Consider the following 6,514-nt stretch of genomic DNA (forward strand, 5'->3'; position numbering starts at 1 on the left):
TTGGGAAGGCCCAATTTGTAGCCAACTATGGGTGGGCAGAAGCACAAATCATACCCTGTGGTTTCTGATTGGCATCTGAAGTGGGGACAGTCTTGTGGGATTCTAGTTCCCTTCTTCCTCTCTGTACACAAACATTATCCTGAAATTTGTATGGGAACTAGAATCAGAGAATCTCCTCTTGTATTTGTTGTAATTCTTCATTTTTTTAAGAAAAATTGAAATATCAGAAACATGACAAAATATTACCATTTGTTGGATCTTAGTGGTGTGAACACGTTTATTTATTCTTTTTACTTTTCAGTATTTTCAAAATATTTCATATTATAATATTTAAAAACTGAAACAATTGAGATGAAGCTAACAGTTGTAACTAAATATGTTTGATCACATTACAAAAAAATGCTGAATGTAGAAAAGGTGATTTTTACAATGAGGGCCCTTATATTAATAACCAGAATATTATACAGAGCTCAAACTGTTCACTAGGAAAAAATAATCTAATTTAAAAATTGGCAAAAGATATAAATAGACATTTCTCAAAAACATAGAAATAACCAACAGATACGTGAAAAATGCTCAACATCACTAGTCATGAGAGAAATGCAAATCAAAACTACAATGAGATATCATCTCACCTCAGATAAAATGGCTTTTATCCAAAATACAGGCAATAACAAATGCTGATGAGGATGTGGAGAAGAGGGAACCCTCATACACTGTTTGTGGGAACGTAAACTAGTACAACTGCTATGGAGAACAGTTTGTTGGTTCCTCACACAACTGAAAATAGAGCTACCATATGATCTGGCAATCCCACTCCTCAGTATATACCCCAAAGAAAGAAAATCAGTACACTGAAGAAATAGCTGCTCTCTCATATTTATTGAAGCACTATTCACAATAGCCAAATTATGGAAACAACCTGATTGTCCATTAACACATGAATGGATAAGGAAAATGTGGTATATACACAATGAAATACAATTCAGTCATAAAAAAGAATGAGATTCTGTCATTTGCAACAACATGTATGAAACTGGAGGATATTATGTTAAGTGAAATAAACTAGAAAGACAAATAATATTGCATATTCTCATTCACATATGGGAGTTAAAAAAAAATGAAGACTAGAATGATGGTTATCAGAGGCTAGGAAGGGTAGTCTGGGAGGCAGTGTGGAGATAAAGAGGGGATGGTTAATGGATACAAGAATACAGTTAGAATGAGTAAGATCTAGCGGTCAGTAGGACAATAGGGTGACTATAGTTAACAACAATTTATTGTATAAGTTAAAATAACCAAAAGAGTAGAATTGGAATGTTACTAACACAAATGATAAATATTTGAGGCGATGGTTACCCCAATTATGCTCATGTGATGATTATACTCTAACGCCTTTATCGAAACGTCATATGTCCTCCATAAATATGTACAGCTATTATGTATCCATAACAATTAAAAATTAAAACATTAAAGGTTAAATAAAAGCTGTTAAAAATGGATTACTAAAAACTCCTTCTAAGAAGGCAAAGACAAAAGGGAATTAATAAATGAAATTTGTTTCTAACTTAATTTTCTTATGAAGACATGCTAATTATGCACATTTCTTTGAGTAGTTAAGTGAACCAGATCAATCCTGCCATTACGATGGTTTTATTCATCTCTTCCTGGAGATCTGCAGCCTCCTTTAGGGATGTTATTGTTCTCTTTTATGTTGAAAGTCGGGAGAAGAAAGCAAAAGAAATGAAAAACTTATGTCTAATACCACAGATATCTCAATAACAAAGAGCACATATATTTTGCTTATGTGTGCATTTTATTTTCATTTGTAAGAGAATTTTCAAAGTGTGAGTGTATGAGGGAAATTTAAAAAATTTGATTATCTGATTATAATTAGATGCTATGATTGTGCTGTGGTCTGAATATTCCCCCAAATTTATGTGTTGAAGCTGAACTGCCAATGTGACGGCATTAAGAGGTGGGGTCTTGGCCGGGCGCGGTGGCTTACGCCTGTAATCCCAGCACTTTGGGAGGCCGAGGCGGGCGGATCACAAGGTCAGGAGATCCAGACCATCCTGGCTAACACGGTGAAATCCCGTCTCTACTAAAAAAAATACAAAAAAACTAGCCGGGCGCGGTGGCGGGCGCCTGTAGTCCCAGCTACATAGGAGGCTGAGGCAGGAGAATGGCGTGAACCCGGGGAGCGGAGCTTGCAGTGAGAGGAAATCGCGCCACTGCACTCCAGCCTGGGAGACAGAGCCAGACTCTGTCTCAAAAAAAAAAAAAAAAAAAAAAAAAAAAAAAAAAGAGGTGAGGTCTTTAGGAGGTTATTAAGTCATGAGGGTGGAGCCTGCACAAATGAAATTACTGACCTCATAAAAGGGCTGGAGGGAGCTAGTGATAGTTCCTTTTGCTCTTCCAGTTTTTGCCATGTGAAGTCACAGCATTAAAGGCATCATCTTGGAAGCAGAGAGCTGCCCTCATGAGAAACTGAGCCTACAGAAGCCTCGATCTTGAATTTGCCAGCTTCCCGGATTATGAGAAACAACTTGCTGTTTATAAAGTACCCACTCAGGTATCTTATTAGAGCAGCACAAATGGACTAAGACCAATTAGTATTGTCGTTTTCAATGATTTCGATAGAGTAAAATAAGTGTCGAAAACGGATACTGTAGACACTAGCTATCCTGATTCAGATTCCACAGCTACCCCCTCAGAGTTTCTGTGACTTAAGATTAAAAAACAAAACTCGATGTATGCAGCAGCTCACGCCTGTAATCCCAACAGTTTGGGAGGCTGAGGTGGGTGGATCACCTGAGTTCAGGAGTTCAAGACCAGTCTGTCCAACATGGTGAAACCCCGTCTCTACCAAAAATACAAACATTAGCTGGGCATGCTGGTGGGCACCTGTAATCCCAGCCACTTGGGAGGCTGAGGCAGGAGAATTGCTTGAACCCGGGAGGCAGAGGTTGCAGTGAGCCGAGGTCATGCCACTGCACTCCAGCCCGGTGACACAGTGAGACTCCATTTCAAAACAAAACAAAACACCCCACAAAAAACAAACTCATGCCAACAATTATTAAAAAGGAGAAAGAATAGCTCTTAATATTCACTCAGAAAAGTAAAATACAAGGATAGCTGGGAGAGGAGGTAGAGCAAGACGGCCGAATAGAAACCTTCAGTGATTGTCCTCCCAATAAGAACAACAAATTGAACAACTATTCACACAACAAAACACCTTCATAGGAACCAAAAATCAGGTGAGCAATCACTGCCTGGTTTTAACATTATAATAAAGAAAGAGGCAGTGAAGAGCATAGGAAAAACAGTATTGAATCGCATACACCAGCCTTTCCCCATTCCCTGGCAGTGGCTGTGTGGCACACAGAAAGAATATGTGTATTTAGGGAAGGGATAACTCAGTGATTATCAGACTTTTTGTTGGAACCCAGAGCTGCCCTATGACAGCAGAAAGCACACACAGGGCTGAACTCAGCTGGCACCCATGAAGGTAACAGGGAGACCAGCTTTAGCCAGAGGACAATCATCCATCCCAGTGGTCTGAAGCTGAGTTCCAGCAAGGTTCCTCACCACAAGCTAAAATACTCTGGGGTTCTATGTAAACTTGAAAGGCAGTCTAGACCACAAGGATTGTAATTCCTAGGCAAGTCCTGGTGCTGTGCTGGGCTTGAAGCCAGTGGACTTAGTGTACACACAACCTACAGAATCATCAGCTGAGGTGTCCAAGAGTGCTTGCATCACTCTTCCCCCAATGCCAGGAAGTGCAACTTGCAGCTCCAGGACTGACACCTTCTCTCTTCTTGAGGAGAGAAGGGAGAGTGAAGAGGACTTTGTCTTGCATCATGAATACCAACTCAGCCACAGTAGAACAGGGCACTAGACAGAGTCTTGAGGTCTCCATTCCGGGCCCTACCTTCTGGAAAGTATTTCTGGACGCATAATGGACCAGAAGCGAATCTGCAGTCTTAAAGCGAAGGACCTAGTCCTGGCAGGATTCGTCACTTGCTGACTAAAGAGCCCTTGGGCCCTGAATAGTGGGCAGTGGTCGCCAGGCAGTACTGACCTTAGGCCCTGGTTGTGAGTCAGAGCCATGCTGGCTTCAGGTGTGACCCAGCACATTCCCAGCTGTGATGGCTATGGGAAGCGACTCCTTCTGCCTGAGGAAAGGCGAGGGAAGGGTAAAGGGGACTTTGCCTTGCAGCTTGGGTACCGGCTTGGCCACAGTGGGGTAAAGCACCAAGTGGGCTCTTGGGGTCCCCTATTCCAGGCCTTGACTCTGGAAGGCATTTCTGGACTTTCCCTGGGCCAGAAGGAAGCCCACTACCCTGAAGGGAGAGACTCAAGACTAGCAGCATTCACCACAGCTGACTGAAGAGCCTGGGGCCTTGAGTGAACATTGGATGCTGACTTCTAGTCCAGGATCTTAGCTCCTCTCCACATGGGCCACCTCACAATGGAAGCCGCAGTCTTTTTATAATCTAATCCTGACGTACCATCCCACTACCACTGCCAGATTCAATTAGTATTGAGTCAGTCAATGTAACCCACACACAAGCAAAGGGAAATTAAACTCCATTTGTTAGAAGAAGGAATATCATATAAATTGTGAACATATCTTTAAAATTTTGCTTGCCCAAATTCTCAGTTTTTGCAAGAGAAACCACACAAAATATTTTTTTTTTAAACCACACAAAATATTTTTTTTTTCAGTTGGTTCACATTCTAGTAAAACTAACGAAAATGGATAAATGCTTTCTTACTGCTTCTCATCCTTTACTTACAATTCCTTCTGCTTTCTTTGCTGCCCCCTCCTCCTCTGTATACCTTACAATGTTGGAGGTTTCTAGTTGCTCAGGGACTCTTCTTTTTGGACACTTTCACCTTACAACTTCATCCAATACCATGCATTATATTCCATCTCTGTTCTCGTAATTCTTGTATTTCTATCTTCGGCCCTGACCTAGCCTTGCAATTCCAGTTTTATATATCCAGTCTCTCTTGAACATTGTCACATAGATCACATGAATTTAAAATGAGCCACAGCTAATACAGAACTCTGGATTCTCCCTTCTCTCCCAGGTTTCTCTTTCTAAGTAAATCTATCCACTTATGTTTTGTTGTTTTGTTTTTTGACACAGTCTGTCTCTGTTGCCCAGGTTGGAGTGCAGTGCCATGTGAATCTTGGCTCACTGCAACCTCTGCCTCCCGGGTTCAAGCGATCCTCCAACCTCAGGTTTCCGAATACCTAGGACTACAGGTATGTGTCACCACGTCCAGCTAATTTTTGTATTTTTAGTAGAGATGGGGTTTTGCCATTTTGGCCAGGCTAGTCTCGAACTCCTGACCTCAGGAGACCCACCCACCTCGGCCTCCCAGAGTGCTGGAATTACAGGCATGAGTCACCCCACCTGGCCTACCCACTTGTTTAAATTCTTTCTTATCTTGTTTCTAATCCCTGGGCAAGTCTTGTCATCATGTCTTTCTTCCAAAGAATCTACCAAACTTTCTTCTCCATGGCTGCCAGTCCAGTTCATCCTTCCTCTATTTCCCACCTAGAACACTTTAATAGCCTCCTAATAGCTTTGCTTAGTAAGTCTTCTCTGTCCCCTGTAAGTATTCCCCATTACAGCCCTCGGAGTATGTCTGGAATTGGTGGATTCTTGGTCTCGGTGACTTCAAGAATGAAGCCACGGACCCTCATGGTGTTACAGTTTTTTTTTTTTTTTTTTTTTTTTTTGAGACGGAGTCTCGCTCTGTCGCCCAGGCTGGAGTGCAGTGACCCGATCTCAGCTCACTGCAACCTCCGCCTCCCAGGTTCACGTCATTCTCCCGTGTTACAGTTCTTAAAGATGGTGTGTTTGGAGTTTGTTCCTTCTGACAGTCCGGACGTGTTCAGAATTTCTTCCTTCTGGTGGGTTTGTGGTCTTGCTGGCTTCACCAGTGAAGCTACAGACCTTCGCAGTGAATGTTACAGCTCTTAAAAGCAGCGTGTCTGGAATTGTTCTTTCCTCCCAATGGGTTTGTGGTCTCCCTGGCTTCAGGAGTGAAACTGCAGACCTTTGTCGTAAGCATTACAGCTCTTAAAGGCAGTAAGGACCCAAAGAGTGAAACTACAACGCTTCCACACGGTCCATACTGGAGTGGCTTGCCCTTGCTGAGGCGGCAGGCTGCTTTTATTCCCTTATCTGGCCCCACCCACATCCTGCTGATTGGTTCATTTTACAGAGAGCTGATTGGCCCATTTTACATAAAGCTGATTGGTCCGCCTTGACAGAGTGCTGATTGGTGTATTTACAATCCTCTAGCTAGACATAAGAGTTCTCCAAGTCCCCACCAGATTAGCTAGATACAGAGTGCTGATTGGTGCATCCACAAACTCCTAGCTAGACAGAGAGTGCTGATTGGTGTATTTAAAATCTTCCAGCTGGACATAAAAGTTCTCCAAGTTCCCACCCCACTCCGGAGCCTAGCTGGCTTCACCTAGTGGATCCCG

This window comes from Mandrillus leucophaeus, unplaced genomic scaffold (genome assembly GCF_000951045.1).
Source record: "Mandrillus leucophaeus isolate KB7577 unplaced genomic scaffold, Mleu.le_1.0 Scaffold5, whole genome shotgun sequence".
NCBI lineage: Eukaryota > Metazoa > Chordata > Mammalia > Primates > Cercopithecidae > Mandrillus > Mandrillus leucophaeus.